This window comes from Cyprinus carpio, chromosome B19 (assembly GCF_018340385.1).
Source record: "Cyprinus carpio isolate SPL01 chromosome B19, ASM1834038v1, whole genome shotgun sequence".
Lineage (NCBI taxonomy): Eukaryota > Metazoa > Chordata > Actinopteri > Cypriniformes > Cyprinidae > Cyprinus > Cyprinus carpio.
Genome location: NC_056615.1, coordinates 21,757,586 through 21,779,598, shown reverse-complemented (window position 1 = coordinate 21,779,598; position 22,013 = coordinate 21,757,586). Strand labels below are relative to the sequence as shown.

The window sequence follows — 22,013 nt, the reverse complement described above, 5'->3', positions numbered from 1 at the left end:
TCTCGAGAAGGGCTGCAACCTCTGCCTGAAGAACAGCCGCATTCTCGCCTCATACTGAGGTTAACAGAATGCCCCTGAACTTGGGCGAGCGCCTGCCGAACTGAATCGCATAGCCGAGCTGAATTGTTCTGAGGAGCCATTGGGAGGGATTTGAGAGGCTTAACCAAGCATCCAAATACCCTCCCAATGGTCTCGAAGGAACCATGCTCAATGTACCTCAGCCTCAGCAGTCCTCCACAAATGCACCACAATCGCTCTCTCCACCTGGGGAACCTCCATATACCCCCTCGCTAGACCCCCATCAAGGGTGGTGAGGGCAGAGGAGCCGGTATACCGTGTTTTGCTCCCAAAAAGGGGCCTTCCACGATTTCGTCAGCTCCTCGTGCACTTCTGGGAAGAAAGGCACTGGGGCCGAGTGCGGCTTAGTGTCGCACTCAGCACCCAGAAACAAATCATCCAGCTGTGAGCGCTCAGGGCAGGGTGGGGAGACCATTCCAGCCAGATGCTCTTGGCTGCCCGGTCAAGCATGGCTGCCATCTCAGAGTCAGCTTCGGACTGAGGCTCAGCGCCTGTAGGTGCTGGCTCAGCCAAGTCATCTGCTTCCGATGGCTCAAGCCTGCCCTCCAATGCTGTGATCGACAGCTTGTCCTGCTCGTGAGCCCCGAATGAGAAATTGAGCCCAGGGACGGGCTTGAAAACTCATCTGGAAACTCGACCGGTAAGCACGAAGCAAGGGAAGAATGGGAAGCTAGTGGGGATTGCCCCGGTGAAACTAATCCCTCCTCCCCATGCTCTTCCGCGGCACACATCACTGTGGTGGAGGTAGAAGGACCAGAGCGGCAAGCAGCCAAAGTGACTCTGGATCTTTTGCCCGAACCCGAGCCTTAAGCGCAACGTGCCGATGGGAAGTGCCTCGCAAGCAAGGCACGAACCATCCACAAATGCTGCCACAGCGTGAGCACAGCCCAAACACTGAATATAACGCTTGTGTCAGATGTCTTTTGAGATGTGCCAACTGCAGACACACAGACGGAAAGGCATGATGAAACACAAGTCCACCCATGTAGCTCTTTCATAGAAATTGTACTCTTTTAGAGGAAATTTGCTCCTCTACAGATCGCCATTGAAGCACCCAGGGGTACTCTCACAACACTTATCTGTGTTCGAGTAGGAAGAGACCACTGACCGTGCCTTAGATACAACAACGAGGAATCGAGAGGCGAATGATCGCAACTTCTCCGTGAGAGATGCTGCATTCGGCTCCGAAAATCAGAAAGAGTTAGCAGATGCCATGCTGGGCTATTCATACCCAAAAGTCCGGGGTGTGACCAGCTATGAAAATTCTGCACACCCAATTTCAATGGAGTGAACTATAGAAAGGGAATTGAAAGCGAGTGATATGATGTGACATGACAAAACCATTGATATGAATCAATGACAAGGTTGTTGAATCAAGATGATTTATATTCATGCTGGTTTTATACAATTTGTAAAAAAAAAAAAAAAAAAAAAAAAAAAAAAAAAAAACAGCTTTTAAGAGTTAAAATATTTTAAGTAAATATAATTTTTTTACATTTTTAAATGACTATTGAAATTTTATAAAGAATTATTACTATTTTAAAACAAAACTGCTTCAGTGCTTTTTAAAAAATTATAATTATAGTAATAAAATTCCAAACCACTTTTTTAAATTGTAGCTTATATTATTATTAGATAAAAATATTTTACATCGTTATTTATTATTATTGTTATTTTATTATTATTATTTATTATTACCAGAAGAGGTGTGTTCTATTTTAAATGTTTTTTTTAATATATTTTCTTAAAAATGTATTTAAATTATATATATATATATATATATATATATATATATAATTGACCATTGTACTGGAAATTTCCATGATAATTATGCAATAACATTATCTTGACAACGCAGAATTTAGTTTTTAGTTTAGTACCACAATCTGACCTTAAACCTGTGGGGTATAGACTTGATAGTTTGAGGAATTTTCTGAATGAAGACCAGTTATGTTCCCCTCCATTTCTGATTTAATATGGTCTTTGGCTAATCAGTAGAAACAGCAGAGCTGGAATAAATTATAAAGAGAGAAGACAGATTGGAAATAGACAGAGCCAAAAAAGAGAGATTGAAAAATGAAAGAGACATGGAGTAAGAGAAAAATGGCTATGGTGAGAGAGAGATTTGACCGTGCTGACACTCTGGAGACACTGACGCTTGGAAACTGTGTAAGACTGTGGTCTCGTCTGAGAGGACAAACTCACACACGTATTCTTGTGTTTGCTGAAATGGGATGAGGACATACTTGGCCCAAGTGTGTGTGTGTGCGTGTGTGGGTATCCATTGTGTTCGCTTTTGTTTGCACATCAGAAATTCAATTTTCCAGTAAGAATGAATGTTTCCATCTCGTTATCCAGTTCAAATGTTTTTCAGATTTGCTTTGCGCAGATAATATACATCCATATGGAAGCTTTTTTCCACCAAGGGATATAAAAAAAAATAATAATAAAGGTAATGGTGACTTTTAATCTCACAATTATTATTTTTTTTCTGGCTATTCTGGGTTTATATTTCACAAATTTTTTTCCTCGTGATTCTGGCTTTATTTCTCATAAATCTGAGAATTTTTCAGAAAAGTGATATTAAAAGTTACAGTTGAGGGTTATAAACTCAAAATTCCAAGTTAACGTACCACAATTCAGATTTTTTTTTTTCTCAGAATTGTGAGTTTATTCATATGTTCTAAGTTTATATCTCAGATAAGTTATGTTTATATCTTCTTATTTGTTTTACTTGCAGGGTTTGTTTCTCACAATTCTGACAATTTTCTTGCAAATTTGAGAAATATATTTGTTGTATTTTTAGAACTGTGAAATATTATTTCATAATGGTAACAAAAAATCAGATTTACAAGATGTAAACTCAAAGTTTAGAGAAAAAAAAAGCCAGAATTGTGAGATGTAAGTTTTGAATTGCGAGGGAAAAAATCTGAATTCTGGGTTTACACTTTCTCTCTTTTTCCTCATAATTGTGAGTCTATATCTTCCCATTCAGACTTTTTCTTAGATTTGCAAGGTACTATAGATAAAAAGTTTCAATTACCTTTTTTTCCATCTCATGGCAGAAAAGGGCTTCCATACATCCATGTTATCATGTTATCAATTTGAAATAAACACAATGTTTATGCAACATGATTCCAGTGCTGCTTACTTTCATGTCACATCACTGCTGTTATAGACGCGTCTTACTGCAAAAATGTGCGTCTTTGTATTGATGTATACATCTGTGTTTGAGTGTGTGTGACAGCTGAAAGTGTTTAGCAGCAGTAATTAAAACTAAGTGTTCTAAGGTGGAAGAGTGAGCCCTCGAACCCCCACTGAGACCCCTGAGTCTGTTCAGCTTGACTACAACTGACCCTAGAGGTGTCCCAAAGGCCTGATCTGGAATCAGATGTCTCACCTTCATTCCTGACTGCAGTTATCATGTCACAAGGCCAAATTTGCACTGGTCCTGCTTCCAGGCAGAATTTCTCCCTGTAGGCGGGTGATAATTCTAGCTCTTTCAGCGTGGTCTGATCCCTTGTTATGTTTCACTGATTTCTGGAGAGAACGATGTAGTAATAATGTAGAAACCATCATTCTTTATTATATTTAAAGTGTGTTGGTTTTGTTTTAAGAGAGAAAATCACAAACGAGTTCACTTTTGCAATGAGAATGAAATTAAAGCAAATGTTTTGTCAAAGTCTCCTGCTTCTCTGATATTTCTCAGGAGATGAAGGTTTCAGTTATCTCATGTGTTTCAGAAAAGATCTCAAACTGTGCTCAGATTTGCTAAAACACAAAAGTCTGTAATCAAACATCAGAGATCTCGAACATTTCTTATCAAATTTTTCCATGGCCAAATTATTAATTCCCCCAAAGGCATTTATGGTGTAGTTTGTAAAAATCAACCCCTGAGCGATAGATATTTAAAGATAAAAAAATAAAGATAAAAACATTAAAACAATATTTTTTTTTAAAAATGGACTGCTTATTATTTTTGTGTAAAACGTAATAAAAAAAAATTTCAGAATCCTTTTTTGATCAGTTTTCACCACACACACAAAAAAAAAATTCAAAAATCAAAATTCATAATCGTGAGATTAAAATTTTACAATTGCAAGATTTTAAAAATCACTTAAAATCTAATTTATAACTCGCATAATTGCACAATTGCAATTCTGAGAGTAAAGGTCTAAATTGTAAGATAATATGTCACAACCTTTTTTATTATTTATTATGTGGCAAAAACAGAATTGCAGGACAAACTCATAACTGAGATGTAAATTTGGAATTGCAAAAAAAGTGAATTGTGAGATAAAATGTTGCAATTACCTTCTTTATTTATTTTTATTCTGTGGTGGAAACAGGCTTTCATAATTTCATGCATCCTTGATGAATATAAGTATTAATATTAGAGTGAATTTATTTATTTATTTATTTATTTATTCATTCATTCTGCCTTGCAAACACTGCAAATTCTTTCAGAAAGTGCAGATCCACTAGGAGAAACATCTGAGACAGTGTTGATAATGAAAGGAAGTCCATATATACTAGTGAGCAATAAATCTTCCTCTGGGTTATGTGGTTTTGATGTAATGTAATTCAGACACACTAGATGATTGTTCTGTACTGTACAGGTGTGGATGAAGGTGGCTGGATTTTCCTGTTCTGTGTAATACTCATAGGTACTGCATGTATGGAGTGCAGGTGGTGAATGGTTGTGCGTGCAGCAGCAGGCCTGTGTGTTTGCCGTGCGGTTGGCCGTCTGCTGACTGACTCTGTGGGCAGTATTTTAAATGCAGAGGTCCGCTGGGCTTTCTACAAAAACCCGGAGCAGGAAAGCCAAAATGGTGGAGTTGCGGGAAAGTTCCCTCCGACACAGCAGTTTTTGTGTGTGTTCTTGCATATGTGTAGGCCTGGATTATTTTGAGGAACATACTACTTTGTATGCAGTAGAGAAATCAGTGCTGTTTAGGATGACTGTTAATCTGTGAAGTTATGATACACAATTCCATAACCCAGAATCTGATTTATCATTAAACAACTGAAAAGGCTTTCTTAAAGTCCCCATGAAATCAAAATTAAAGTTTTTTGTATGTTAGTGTCAATATGTTATTCTTAAGGTTATCTATAACCCAGTGTGCTCCAAAACAGTGACAAAATTCAGATTTAGAAGATATAAGCATTCAAAGCTTGCAGTTCGTCACTTCCGCCAAAACGGATTAATGATTTTTTTGATGTCACCTCGTACTTCAGCTTCTCATCAATTCTTCTGACCAATCAAATGCTCTCTAGAATCCAAAGTGCCCCCCCCCTACTCTATAAAGCTGAAGCTGCGACTGAGATCGATCGCTTTGTTCACAGTGTAGTATTTCCTGTACAGTGAATGGCACTTAGTGCACTATTTAGGTGATAGGAAACAATTCAGATGTAAATATGCTTTCGATTGGGGCAAATGAGGTCTGGTTTCACGTTGTGTCACACGAACCACACACAGTCTGATCCGGACTTTGGCTCCAGTCCAGAGATGCGATGGCACGGAGCGGATCGGCATATATTAAACATTTTTACAACTACAAAGCATCAGCATGATTATAATCACTATTTTGTTTTACTAAGAGTTTCATATCGAATCTAGAGGGTTAGACTGTGGCTGTCAAATGTGGCTTTACCGAGCTCAACAGCTCTGACTCGTGCAAATATACACAAAATGATGTTGTTTGATTTTTTAAGTGGTGGGGGGGTGTTTTATATGTTTTGTGTGTGTTTTTGTTTTTGTTTTGGTTTTGTGTCAACATATAGTAATGCTGCGTATTTCAAGGCACTTCAGGGGACCTTTAATAACAAATTTATTTTGAAGTCAAGCCCAGTATGGGCTTATTTTTAACAAAAATAAAGTACTTGTGTTAGCGCCGATAGCCTTGTGTGTTGTTGCGATTTTGGCGACCCGAGTTTGAGTCCTGGCTCACGATCCTTTCCTAATCCTGTCCCCCCACTCTCTCTCTCTCACTTCATTTGGTGTCAATATATATCCTAATAAAAGCAAAAGTGGCTAAAAAAAAAAAAAAATATATATATATATATATATATATATATATATATATATATATATATATACTACTTTTTTCTGCCTTATAATTTCTTTAGGAACCGCATATCTTGTAGTCTTATTTTATTTCATTGACAGCTTTAATGTTTTTGTATTATGCAAGGATGACTGAATCATAAGTACTCTTATATGTTGAACTGTCTTGGCAATATTAAAAATGTGTTTTTGTACATCTGTGAGGTGGAAGGTGTTTTGTTGTGTGCAGGTTCACATCAATAAAAGGTTGATGATATTCTATGCACCATGGAAACAACAGGCAGTGGGCTCTGCTGGAACGGAGAGCAGTTAGCCTGAAACTATATCTTCACAGATTCCTTCTCTCTGTTCTCTCCAGCACTCTGCGTTCCCCAGTCGCAAGAAAATTCTATTCCACTGTATTGTGTGTGGGTGGTATGAACTCATAAATTCACTTATATCCACACATACTGTACCTTTGGATGAGGGATGCAGGGAGAATTTCCTTTCCAAACCAGTGACATCCTAATTCAGCAAATGGGTTGTGGATTGAGTGGAAATGTGCAGCATCACAGCTCTTCTCTGCACAATACTAATTAGAAACCGACTGTGTCATTTCCTGAATGCACACAGTCAAACCACACACTTAATCATATTCACTAGCTATTCAGACAAGCCATCCAACATCGCGATACTGAAGAGTTTTACTCATGGGGAAAAAAAATCAATCATTGCAGCGGATGTATATAACACTCACGCCAGCATTTTACATTACAGTTGCCTTAGTATATGATGCAGTTAATGAAAAGCATTCACAGAAAAGCTTCAATAGAGAGAAAGAGAGAAAGAACGAGTGGTTAGCATCTGGCCTGCAGATATGTTTTGGGCTTGTGGTCTCTGAGAATCTGCCTCCATCTCTGAGAAACAGCCACACACACAAACACACACACACACAATCCCTTTCTCCACCGTTCCACAGTATTTTGAAGCTACCAGTTCAGGCAGTAAACCTTAAAATCTTCCAGACAGACCATGTATACGTTCAGCAGGTTTATATGGTTGAAGTGAGTCTATATTACATGCAAATTTGAAGGTGAAATCTTAACTGTTTTTGTTCGCTGGTAGACATATCTAGACTTGAGTTCCTCCAGGCCAGAGATAAAGTTGTAGAGATGGGATCTGTGCATCGTGTCCCATTCTGATAATTAAGGTGTAACTGTGTAAGGCTTATGAAACTTCATATGTTTTGCAGTGCTGTGAGGCACACTGATCTGAAAGATGCCTGGAAATCATATCATATAGAATTTATTTGTTAGCTATCAAACCCTAACAAAGTTTTCCATGGTAACCATAAAAATACTATAGGTGCTACAGATATTGTTACCACTGAAAATAAAGAGGTGACTGACTATAAGCCACAACTGTCTTCAGAAAAAGCTTAAGTCAATCAACTGTCAATCAGTTTTTAAGGACTATTTTGGCATTGTTTTACACACGAAATTGCCAAGGAAGCAATAAAAACACAATCAAGCAGTGCAAAGGACAGGTTTGAAATAATAATAATGAATTATATAAAAGAAATGTATGTATAAACCAAAATCTCTCTTTTTCAGTATTATTATATTATATTATTTGTTAATAATTTGAATTAGCATTCTGGTTGAATTAGTAATTTTAAATTTTTTTTTTATTTAAGTTTTGTTTTAATATTTTTAGTTAGCTATAGCAACACTGGACAGATTTAAAAGGACAGATTCAAAATAATAATTATTATTTATAATGATAATAATAATAATGAATAAACATGTATGTAAAAAAACAAATCTCTTGTTTTGTATTATTATATTATAGTATTTGTAAATATTTTTAATGTTTTTATTTTTGTTTTCAATTTTAGTGTAAGTTTTAGTAATTTTTTATGTGTTTTTATCTTTTTAATTAGTTATTTTAATACTTATTAAAACTTATTTCGGTACTTAATTTGTTTTGTTTTTCTTTTGTTTTGTTTTCAAAAGCTACGTTATGAAGTGACGACAATACTTTTTGTAAGCAAAGAAAGCAAAAAAATAAAAACTGTATTCAGCAATTTCATTGTCAGCGGTCTCATCTGTGTCTCTCCAAATCACCTTATGCTGCGGATGCTCTTCTGTATCAGCCGCACCACAAGGATGCGCTGTTTCTACATGTATTTAGCTTTGATTTGAAAGAAAACAGCGCATCCTTGTGGTGAAGATGATACAGAAGAGCATACGCAGCATACGGTGATATGGAGAGACACAGAGGAGACTGTTGACAAAGGAGTTATTTTTGTTTTCTTCGCTTACAAAAAGTATTGTCGTCACTTCATAACATTGCGGTTTAACCACTGATGGCAGATGGAGTATTCTGACGATGTCTTTCATACTTTTCTGGACCTTGACAGTGTAACTTAGCAGTCTATGGGACAGTCACAGGCCTCCCGGTTTTCAACCAAAATATCTTAAATTGTGTTCCGAAGACGAACTAAGCTTTTACAGGTTTGAAACGACATGGGGGTAAGTGATTAATGAAAAATTTTAATTTTGGGGTGGAGTATCGCTTTAAGGGATTTTTCTTATATTTTCTGATTCATTTGGAATAACACTAAAGAGGGAACAATTTGTAAAATTGGTACAATTCACTCCCAAAGTGTGTCTGATTTAAACCACTAACTCAGGAGCAAGTTTCCCAAATCTTCTTGACTGACTCATTATAAAGATTCGGATATCACAGCTCGCTCACACTGTGTTTGTTTTCAGTGCTAACAGCATGATCTCATGCAACCGATTACACGAACCCACATGCACATCAAGTTTTACCAACTTTTGCTAATGGTGATTTTTATTGTCAGATGTTTTCATTTTTGGTTGCAAGTAGGCTAAATTTTTCTAATCACAGTTTCATTATTTGTCTCAGGTAGCCCTGAAATATTTACCATTGTATTATCAGCAAAGGTATTTGGTAAATATATGGGATCTACATTTGAAATGCAGAAGGTGACTGTATAAACATACAGGATGAATGGAAAACTCTCTTCCACAGTGATGTGACAGGTGCTGCTGAAATACCAAAAGAAGGTGTTTGAATTGTCTTAGCAACCTTCAAAAGCTCTTCTTTAAAACAATGACCTCAATTCTCCTCAACACTGAACAGATCAGAGGAAAGTGTGCCTTACACAGGGACAGAGCACCTGTATGGTAATTTTTTGCTGGTGTTTTACTGATGGTCTTGTACCACAGCAGATTGCAATGCTGTGTGTGTGTGTGTGTGTGTGTGTGTGTGTGTGTGTGTGTGTGTGTGTGTGTGTGTGTGTGTGTGTGTGTGTGTGTGTGTGTGTGTGTGTGTGTGTGTGTGTGAATGCCCATTGAGAGAATTTTATTGATCTCTCTATAGCTTTTCTTGAGGTAGAGGGATGAAACAATAGTGATGGATGTTAGGCTTGTGCCTCTTGTTTTTTTGGTTAAAGTGGGATTGTAAAGTTAAAGTAAAAAAAAAAAATCTAGACCAGAGAAGGGCAGAAGTTTGACATGTTCCATGGTTGGAGGAGAGCTACTTCTAAATCGATTCTCTTCCCTATTTAAAGGCTGTGTGAAAGGAACGGTCATTTTAGGGAAGACCTTTAAAATGGATTTTCTGCCTCTTTACAAAGAGTAGATGAGTGAAAGGGTATGAAGGGCCAGATGGAAAGAGGGAAGCTGTAAAATTGCTCTCCAACTTTTAAGTGATGTGTTGAAGGTGGAAAATAGAATGTGCCATTCTTTATAAGGTCATTTCAATGGGTGTCATTGTGAAAAACGGCGGATCGGTGTTTGTAATGATCCTGATAGGATTGATAGGATCCAGAATAGATGGACTTAATGCTTGAGAAATGTAAGGATGTGTTGAATTTTGGGGGGATATGTCTGACAGTTTTTTGTTATTTTTAAATCCGTGTCATTGCTTATAGCTAGAGAGGAAGAAAAAGAAAGATAGAGGAGAGATGAGAGAAATAGACTGAGGTAAAAGCTATTGTAACATGAGTCTGGACTGTCAAGGAAGAAAGGAAGCAATAAAACTCTCTTTCCTCTGTTTCTTTTCTTTAACCCACAATGGTACAGTGCAGCCATATGGCAACATACTATTTCCCCTTTGCTTTCTAGGGTTTCAGAAAATACTATAACAAATTGTTGGAATTAAAATGGCATTTGCTGAAGAAACCAATAGTATGCTATTTTTAACCCACATTACATACTTTAGATTTTCTCATCAAATTGCACTTTTATAACACAATGCTACTTTTGTTATATGTTGTTATTCTAGTTACTTGAGCTATTTTATGTAAAATCTCTTTGTAACTGAACTATATTGAACTATATATTTACTATGGTAAAATTGCCATATGATAATTACTTCTCTTTAAAAATCTGATGTAAAATCTCATTGTAATCTGACTTTTGCTCTATGTTTATTAGGTTAATTACGTTGTTGTTCAATTTTTTTTTTTTTTTTTTTTTTTACATAAAATTGAGAAAATGAATGTTTTCATATGGCATCATCCTACCACAAAGAATTGTAATAATGCATTTCTTGTTGGTCATTTTTGAACATAATTGTATTTTTGAAAAATGTAATAGTATGCATTAATAATACATTTTTGCTTTCTTTCTTAGGAAATGTGTACATTTGCATTGCATGGAAGAGACAAGAAAAATTGCAAACAAAGAGGATCAGGTACACTTTTGAAAACCGTATGTTTGTAGAAGTTCTGAGTTTTCACTTGTGGTACAAATTTGCCACATGATAATTCTTTAAAAATCTGTTATTTTTGTAATTTGAGCTATTTTATGTAAAAATCACATTGTTAAACTATTCCATTTGTTAGAGCATAATATGTACATTTTTATTAATCAAAAGAAAAGTAGACAGAGGTAATTGCAGAAGTGTGCCACAGCAGGGTTCTGAAGAGCAGTAATATGCAAAAGTTTCCACTTAAGTAATAAGAGAGATGGGAAAGTGTGGTGTGTGCCATTGAAGATGCTAATGCAATTAACTTTCCCTTTTTCCGGTCCAAAGTAAAAATTTGCATATACAAGAAGAAGGCTGTAAAATGTATTTTTACATTCTGTCTTGAAGTGTTCACCTACTTTTAGTTAATGAAGCAATGCGCAAACTAAATCTATCTATCATCCATTGCAATGGTGCTGAACACTTATTAAATTTTCTGCAAATCTACACTTTTTGAAAGATTTTATTAAAGGGAATTTCAGTTGTCAGAAGCCCCTCTGTGACCATCTAGCCATTTCTATCTTGTTTTATTTTATCAGAGGTTAATGCTGTGTGATATTAGAAAGAAAGAGGAGGAGAGGACAGTACGGTTCATTTAGTGATCAGCAGAAGTGTGGCAGATGGGGGGGTTGACCGGGTGTGTGATGGATTGAGGCAGTAAAATTTATTCTCTCATTCTCTTGAGTAGTAAGGAACAGTGAATGCAGAAGTGTGCCAGTATGGATGGGAAAAGAATAGATGCAGAGGTGGAAGGGAGGGGTGATGTCCATTAAAGTGCTTTTTATTAGCACACACTAGAACCCAGCAGAGCAACAGCCATCAGTTTATCACGGCATAATGGAGGCTAGACCACACACACACTGTAAAACAACAACTGGACTGACCTCTCAAGTGTATATTTACCCGCTTTATTTGACCTGGCTGGCAATGTGAGTCAAGTGCCTTTGTTGAGGAATTATCCTGTGTGTCCTCTCCTAAACAGAAAGGTTCTTCAAACTTTGCTCCAACTTAGAATCAACAAAGAGCCCAGAGTTTCAGGTTCTTGAGGTGCCTCTATTGTTCTAGTTTTTTTTTTTTTTTTTTATTAAGGTATCTGCTGTTTTATCCTTGTTCTGTCTGTCCATCCATCATTCTATCCATCCATCCATCTGTCTGTCTATCTATCTATCTATCTATCTATCTATCTACTGTATCTATCTATCATGTATCTATCTACTGTATCTATCTATCATGTATTTGTCTCTCTGTCTTTCACTTTCTAACTGCCTATCCACCCATCCATTCTTCCATCCATCCATCCTTCCATTCATCCATTCTTCCATCCATCCATCCTTCCATTCATTCATCCATGCATCCATTCATCCAATCATCCATCCATTCATTCATGCATATATTCATTCATCCATCATCCATTCATTCATTCATTCATTCATCCATGCATCCATACATTCATCCATCAACCATACATCCATCCATCCAACCATCCATCCATCCATCCATCCATCTATCCATTCATCCATCCTTCCATTCATTCATCCTTTCATTCATTCATCTATCCATTCATTCATTCACTCACTCATGCACCCATCCATCCATTCAGGTTGTATATTATAGAAGTATTCAGACTACATGAGGCTTATACAAGCATCGAATGTCATGTTTGTTTTATTTTACTTTTAAATAAGGTAACATATGGTAACATATGGTTTTCAGTATGGTAACATCAGTACAGTTTGGTTGTCATCACAACAGAAACATGCCTCATGATTCCATTATGACATCATTCTTACAATTTCTGAGGGAAGTGCTGTCAGATGCGATTTGTCTTACACCTAATTACAGTACAGATCCTGTGTCAGTGGTGGAAGTTTGTGGTTCTGTCCCCAAACTGCCTCGATTTGTTCTAAATGACTCAAGTTCATGCTTACAAACAGCTTGTTTGTACATCCAATGGAGAAATGAAATCACTTTTTAGAGCTTATAAAACACCCAAAGCTGTCTCAGAGTATTGCCTCTGTCCGATAACATAAGTCTGAGAAGCAATAAAACTGTCACAAGAACCCGTTACTGTGACACTTTATCAGAGAGTGTGTATATATATATATATATATATTTTTTTTTTTTTTTTTTTTTTTTTTTTTTTTTTTTTTTTGATGAACAGCATTTGAAACAGGAATCTTTACCGACACTGATCAGTTTAATCCATTCTTCCTTAATAGCATTAGTTTCTTAATGTATTTTAGTATTAATTCATCATTAATCATTTGAAACAAAATTTTACATATATTTTAGAATAATTGTATTTTTTGATAAATAAATATATTAATTTCACAATATATCAAATGCATGTCAGTAAAGGTTTGTACTTCATAATGATGGAGCTCATGCTGCCCTGAAAATAGTGACAGTTTCTTGCCTCTGTGTGAGGATGAAGGTTCTGACAGGTTTAGACAGCCCTGCGTGGTTGTACAGAGAGTGTGGATGGTGTGTTTGGGTTAATGATGACACCAAGTATAGGCATATGTGGAGTGTACACATACCCACGTATCTCTGATATCTGGCCCCTGGTGCTGCAAGAAGTGTAAGACTGTGTGTGTGTGTGTGTGTGTGTGTGTGTGTGTGTGTGTGTGTGTGTGTGTGTGTGTGTGTGTGTGTGTGTGTGTGTGTGTGTGTGTGTGTGTGCATGCTGTGTTTGTGTTCAGGAGCTGCTATAATTTTAAACAGGCTGCTGGTATTGTGCTGTGTTGGGTAGCCAGCTTGCTGTGTATCTGTCCGGGTGGTCCAGCCTCTGTTTAATTTGTCTGTGAAACAAAATGAGAGTGGGTTCTTTATGTGTCCACAAAGACCACTGCATAATACACCGCTTCCTCGGCCGCTTCCTCTGTGTTTTACTTTAATGCTGTTATCAGCAAGATCGCTGAAGTATTGACTCTTTTTTTCCAGAAGCAACAGAAATTAGCTGTGGTTTTGTTATATTTTTTCTGAATTAGATTTGACCAAAATTACATTCACAGTTCAATGTAAAAAAAAAAAAAAAGTCACTATGTAAGAGACTAATTGCACATGGGTTTAGTTAAAGACATGAGCTCTTGTGGTCACTTTTTGCGGGTTGAATCAATGTGTTTAGATGACTTCTCTTCTTGAGAATGTCATCCTGTGCACTGCAGGGTATTGGGCTGTTTTTGTTTTTGTTTCGTTTTTTGTTGTTGTTGTTGTTTTTGTGTTTTTTTTTTTAGATTGAAGAAAAAAATACTTGGTTACATTAATGCAACAAATAGAAGGTAAAACCATGAACATTTGTGGATTGGAGAATTTTAACTATCTATCTATCTATTAAAATAATAAGGATGGATGGATGGATGGATTTAAAAATAAATATGAATTATGTATAGCCTATATAAATACTGACCTATGCATGTATATAAGAAAAATATCTTATGTTTATATATTAACTATTTATATATAATATAAATTATATAAATATATACATGTAAATACATGTAAATATTTTCCAAATGTGTATGTGTGTATTTATATATACATAATAAATATACACAATATTGGATGTGATTAATCAATCAATTAACAGCACTAATTAAAACTTATAAACCTTATAATTATATATATAATACTAAAATTACAGTGATCTATATGTACATTCAAAAGGATGATATTTGTTTGGATTGATGTATCTTGATACAATTTCACTTATTTGCTTGTTGAAATATTAGATTATTGTATATTAGAATATTTTAGAAATATTGCAATATTATTATGTATTACTACATATTAGAAATACTACAGCAGTCACTCATGGCAACTTATAAAAGCATAAGTCATTTGTTTCCTTAGGTAGAAGAGGATGTTGGGAAATGTTAAAGTCTATGACTACTAGGTGCCTTTTGCATGAAGTAAATCAGAATATGATTTTGAATGGTCTTTTGAGAAATGACAAAATGGTCCAGCAAATAGCAACTCTTCTGGCCAGAGCTAAACATGCATGAGACATCTGAAAGTACCTGGCATGAATTATCAGTGTTGCAAGAAACAAAAGAATAGACAAAAGAAAAGATTGAGCAATGCTGTGCACTGGCACAAAACACGGCTCGAGTTCTCTTTAACACGATAGTTACCCAAAAAATGCCAATTCTGCCATTATTTGCTCACTTGCAAACCAGAGTGGCTTTTGTGTTGAACAAAAGAACGAAAATCAAAAGAAACAAGAAGTAAATGATATGAACTGTCTATTTAAGAAGAGTAAAGTATATGTGTTTTGGAGGATTACAGCTACAGATCATGCCACAGAAGTTCATCTATGGGCAAGGTTTAAATTAGCCTCATTATTATCCATTCCTGGATTTAATGCTACACTGTCCGACCAATGCTTATGCCTCCGGATATCTGGCTGCCTAGGCTTAAGACTCTTATATCACATATGTCAGACAAAAGACAATGCCAGCAGAAGCTGTCTAGGCACTCACAGCATTTAACTTAATGTGGGCGAAACCTGTCTATTGGTATTTTTATTTAGCTGTTCTGAAAAAAGGTCAAGCTTCAGTGGTCTCTTCTGGTTTTTGTGGGGGAGAGAAAAAGGTGCTTACTTTAATGCCAAAAAAAAAAAAAAAAATGTAGATTTTGTGTCAGATTTTATACAGGTATTTCTGTACAAGTAACTTTTATGAGCTTGGAAAAAGATATAGTACATTGTGACAACTTATAAAAGTCTCCATTCACAGATTAAACTTTGCCCAGGGCTAAAGGTCACTGTTGACATTGATTCTCCTCTGAATACCTTTTATAGTCCAGGAATCTGTTTCTTGGTAACAAAACCTTGGTATCAAGAATAAGGTTTTATAACATTTCTCCCTAGAGTATATTTCCTTTCTATATATGTAGAATATTACAGTTTTATATGTACACACAGGGTGTATGGAGTGTATATCCATTCACATCATCTTTATGTAACAATGTAAATATGCAATATAGACTCTGATGTCATCCATGCCAAAAAATTGTGCCAACATCCAGCTATATCATTTGTGCATGGCTGCCACAGCATTGTTTCAGCAGTCTATCCCCTCTTTCTGTCTTTGATAAATGTGAGCAGCGTGTATAAAAAAGAAGAAAAAAAAGCTAAATCAGTTCCCTGTAACATTTTCAGAAAAGTTCAACTTTATGATGCCAAGACCAGGACAAGCCCCAAGAAATAAACATGTTACAGCAAGCTTACCATGGCTCTGTTCCAAAACCTAGTGAAATGCTTATAGAGCCAGCATCCTGACCTCATAAATGACCGATTTGGAATGCCTTACAGGAAAAAGAGCAGGACAATTGTCTCACAAAAAGCACTCCTCTAACAAAGTACACAGGAACAATTGTTTTAAATAAATGCCTTTATAATGTTGATATATATATATAGATATATATATATATATATATATATATATATATATATATATATATATATATATATATATATATCAAGTTATTTAATTATAGAAGGTATTCAGCATATAGGCTTTGAAACAGAGCAAATACATTTGCTGTATATCATAAACCAAAGCCAAGGCTCTGATAGATTCCTATAAACAAACACTGACTAATTATTGGGTTAACATCAGGAACCTGATTCATTTGCTTTATGTTGTGCAATATTGAATGCTCATGAGGAAGTCGCTGTCTGTTTTGATGAATATATTTTATTGCTTCCTTACCGGTCCTGTCTGGCTTACCTGTTAGGACATACAGATGTTGCAAATATCACATACCTCACTTTCAGGACCAAACTGGATTGAACTAGAAGACTAAAGGTGGTACGACAACCCAGCGAGATTCTGATGGATATGCGTCATGCAGCTGTTTCAGAGTGGTGAGGAAAGCTAGAGTGTGTTTATGCAATACACAAATATGATCATGGGTGCATTAATAAATGGGCTTCAAGGGGCTGAAGGCCAGGGGCCTACATTGGAAAGGGGCCCACTAGCTGCTGGGAAATTATATTTCATATTACCTCCGTTATAATGCCCATAAAAACATAGTGTTTACTTTATGTAACGGCTATATAATTCTGCTGTTCCACAAGCGCCACCTTGTGGCAAAGAGTGATTTTGCATATTCACTTGTATTCACACTTTACGCAGAACAGTGTTGTGAATGATAACTGGCATATTAACAAGATAAAAAATGAAATTTGACAAGTAATTGTTAGGAAGGGGGGGGGTTCTGGGCTTGGGGGGCTACTGTAATGCTGTAGCCAAGGGGCCTTTGGTTATCCCTGTTTATGATACTGGGAATTTTTCATTATATTATGCCATTTTGGCAGTAAAGTAAAACAAACAGAACTTATAGATCTCAAAATAAAATTTAAGACTGCATGCAAAACAAAAATATTGCGAATATGAACAATGACCATTTGTTTCTAGGTTTATGTATTGTTTTACCATTTTTTTAATAAATTATATACAGATCTACACTATCAAATCAAGTCCAGTTAGAGGTGAAGTTTTATAAAACTAAAGAGGAGGCTTGATGAAAAGGAACTGACACACCATAAAACATGATTTAAGAGTACACATCAAAAAGGAAAGAAAGAAGGAGCGGTGAAAGAAACACTGACACGTGACTGAAGGGGTTTACACAAGTTTATTGGTTAGGTTATGTAAGAGCAAAATGTAAATATTATACATTTTAACTATACCTTTGACATATTGACACAGCATTACAAACTGAACCTGAAAAAAGATCTAAAGGTGCCCTGGAAGGAAAAGCTAACCAGTATTGAAATTAAAAGATTAAAGATCTTGCCTGAGTTTAATAAAGCTACTACCCATGATTTTTTGAAATATTTCTATTTGTTGGTGGGTTGAGTAGATGTTGGGTTTGTCTCATTATTAAAAGGAGAGATAGAGGAGACTTGAGCCCCACGATTTGCTCCATGAGAGGTGCTTGAATTATGCATTAGCATTCAGCAGAAGTAACTGCTGTTTTGACAAGAGTGCTAAAAACGCCTGCTGGCTCTTCTTGAATCTGTCAACAGACAGTGTGTATTGTGCAATACACAGTCAAGAGTGTGTATGTGTGATAGTGAGCAAGTGGGACTATACTGAAGATGCGAGATGCACACTAGACATTTACTAGAATAAAAATGATTTCCTAAATAAGCACGGACAGCAAACAGCAGGGGTTTTGTTTTTGTTTTTTACATTACATTATCTCAGATACGGAATATGCATACTTATAGTATGCGAAAAGAAGCATGTTTTGTTTGTTATTATAATAAGTGGTTTTTTTAAAAAAAATGTTTTTCCATGTTTAAGAAGAACTTCAAATTCAGTACATATTCTGAAAGTATATGCTAATCACTTCATATGATTTTGTATTAGGAGCATGTCATTTGTTTGACTTTTCTCTGTAGGAGGTTAATCAGTTGTGTGTATTAAGCTGATTCATCAAATAGCCTATCAATTGTATAAACTACAGAGAACAAATGAAGACAGACCAAACTGGATTGACCAAACACTAGTCAATGCATTTCGAGTCCGTGTGAAAGTGTCAACGGCTTGTTCTTTATTAAAACAAAAAAAAACTTTGTTGATTGGAGAAGATAAAAGCATTTATACCCTATGTGTTAAAGGGGGGCCTTTTACGAAACCTTCAGTTTGCTCGCATAATCCAATCACAACGCGATGTCCTTTGACTGGCCGGGAGGGTATCGATACAAAACGTTTATTTTTAATCATATGATGTTCCATAACCATGTCGGATTTCTAAGAATAGTTCCTTCTCACAGTTTATTCGGAAAATATGTTAACAATCAATTCCCCAACCTCAGTATGAACTACAATGCATCTGTAGAGGGCGATCGACTGCTTCTCCGATGTGGGGAAGGACGCCTGTCTGTGCTGATTGGCTGTTGGAGCGTTGGGGCGTGGCTTGTGCGGAGGTCTTTCAACAAAACCAAAATCCGACGCGAAGAAAGTTTCATTCAGTACTGAGCAGAAAGATAACAGACACGGATCTCTTGATTTATTGTCAATCTTTGTAGCGCTTAGTACTAAACACATATTACCAACTCAAAACGGCTTAGAGATACACGGTACTTTAGAAGAAACTTTACCTATAGCTGGTTAAATTTCTTCATTTGGATTGAATCACAGAGACTATAATGGATCTGATGTGGCTTTATACATAGCAGCGAGTACTATCTGCGCTTTGCTCGCCTCTGCTGAGAGACACACTGTTTTCTGGAATAGTACCAACCCTAAGTAAGTCAATTATTTGTTATTTATTATATTTTTTTATATCATTCTTTTCTTTTCCATTTAAATTAATATTGTGATAATGATTATAATAGGAATGTAGGCTACTTTACGCTGAAACGCTGCTAGTTATTTGTAAGCTTTTGCAAACTCTAGCATCATATAGCTTTTTTTCATGGTTGAAGTATATTATTACAACTTTTTTCTCTTTTTGTGAATGTTTCTTTGCATCTTGATACGGGTTTTATTTTGTGGTCGGAGTTGGAGACTCGTGCTTGTTTACATTGTGGCTGCGTTTTGACGTGTTGTTACATCTTTACCTGTAACAGATTGCATAATTCAGACACTCTTATTGCGTCATAATCTGTCTACTACCCATCACTGAATGTTTGTTTACCTGTATTTGTGAATGTGATGCGCAAAATCTGCCTCTTAAGAAGAAGTGATGCTTGCGGCGGTGTGGTGCATGCTCGTTCTCGTACATTATCTTTAATAGGTAATAGTAGTAGTTATTATAGTTATGACCATATTTATATAGTATAAGCCCAACAGCGATCACTGCCATGTGGTGCGGTTAATTTAATGTTGGGAAAAACCCAAAGGGCTGAGGAAACTTAAAATAAAATAACGAGGATGTGTTGAAATAGGTGTTGAATGTTGAGTGGACTTTTCCGACTGAAACGCGCAGAGCAGAAAACTCAAATTGCCGATACGAGGCAGACGCGAACGAATCAATTCTGGATCTGTTATATAATGATTCGGTTGAAACCGACTCACGAGCGCTCGCGATTGACTGTTTCAGGGTTGCTACTGCTATGTAAGGTGGTACAAGGTGGTACAAAATTATTTTTACGAGCATGTGGGAAATGTTATATAGCAAAACATAAACTGTAGCGCCATGTAAATAAATATAGGAGTATCTAACTATATATATATATATATATATATAATTTTTTTTTTTTTTTTTTTTGTGTGTGTGGACTCTGAGCAATAATTTTGACTGATTCATACAAAATAGGCCTACTTTAATAAAATGTAAAAAAATAAAAATAAAAAATTGAACCGGTTCACTGAAATGAACTGATTCGATCAAATGACTCAAATTGTTGTGAAGCTAAAAACCTGACAGAAATAAAGGTATGGATCATTACTAAGTTTTACAGCAGTGATTTTGTCATCTCTGAACAATTAGTGTTAAAAATTTCAAGACCCAAAAGGCAGTGAGAATGAATTAACAGAGAAACACTGATAACAAAATGAAAACTGATGAAACGGAGCACACACACACACACACACACACACAAACATACACACTTAACCCATCGACTCTTCTTAAAACAATAAGCATTTGCTCCAGCAGATGTAATGATATGTCAAGAGTCCAAACAACAGTGATCATTTTCTTGCCTGTGTAATCTACATACTTGCTATTTTTTATTAGATATCTTAATCTTTCCATCTTTCTATATCCCGCTTTCTCTCTGTGATCTAATCCTGTTTTCATAGAAATACTAGAGGGGCGGGGGGGGTGCTTTTTTTCCTGCACTTCTTTCTTTCTGCATTTCTGCATTTTCCTGCACTTCTCTTTCTTTCTTTCTTTCTTTCTTTCTTTCTTCTTTCTTTTCTTTCTTTCTTTCTTCCCTTTACACAATACTTTTTTTGCAGTTCTGTCTGCATTTCTTTCTTTTAATAAATTCCACAACTATGAAATATAGTACCTGAAGTGTATAAGGAAGTTGCATTTATATGCTTGATATTTTATGATAACACCATGGTCGACTGTGTGTGTGTTTGGGTGTGCAGCAGTCTTGGGGAAGGTTGAATTCAGGGTCGACAGACCATTGCAGCGAGCTTGGTGTTTTTTTTTTTTTTTTTTCAGCACGAGAGGTGATTTCTGAGTCAGGTTGTGTAAGTGTACATGTTGAATTTGTTTGGTGTGTGTTTCATTCATGTGCTTGCAGCTGCATTGCTGAAACACATGTGTTGTTATGTTAACTGCACAGTCAATAGTTGATCAAACTGGAAGTTGTGAGCTGATTAAGGAGTGTCCTGGTGAGCAGTTGTAATCCAACACTTGTTTATGATTTAATGGGCTCGCTCATATATTATTAACTAAACTTTCCTCTATTAAAGTCTTCACTCCCGAACGATAGGTTTTTTTCTCCATGTTTCAACCATTTGGAGTACTACTAGTAATAGTTCACCCAAAATTAAAAAGTAAATTATTTATTCCCCTCGTGTTGTTGAAACCAGAAAGTGAAAAAAAGCAGTGCACCATTACCATATTCATAAAAGAGCTCCAAAGAGCTATTAGTCCAAGATTTCTGAACTCACATGGAAGTTTTGTCATTATGTCACTGAAATTTCACATCACCTAGCTTTCTTTTCATGAAAGTTCATGAGCCACACAACAAGTCCAATCATGAACGAATTCATTCACGTGGAACTTGTTCAGTGACATGTTTTTAATCCAGTTCAGAAAACTGGCTGACGATTTGTCATAAATCTCGTAAGTATCGACTCTAGCTCTGGGTTTGTCACCAAGCCCACTTCATGAGGCAGTGAATTTGGCATTATTAGCACATTGAATCAGTTTATGATCTTTTATTTATGCTTTTCGAAAGCCAATGTTCTTGTAATTGTACCAGCAAAGGCAGTTGCCCACTATTTACTATTCTCCTTTTATGTTCCACATGAGAGGAAAAAGTTTAGGTTTGGAAACACATGAGAGTGACGTAAATGATGATCTGGGTGAACTAATCATTAAAAAAAAAAAATATCACTATGGATTCTAAAACTTTCTGTAATTTGTTTTGTTTTTTGTTTTATTGTTGTTTTAATTTTTTTTT

At 35.9% G+C, this 22,013-nt stretch overlaps 1 pseudogene; it reads left to right on the top strand.

Moving 5' to 3' along the window:
- Positions 1 to 2,181: 2,181 nt before the first annotated feature.
- Positions 2,182 to 22,013, top strand: part of LOC122140840 — a 32,433-nt pseudogene continuing 12,601 nt past the window's right edge.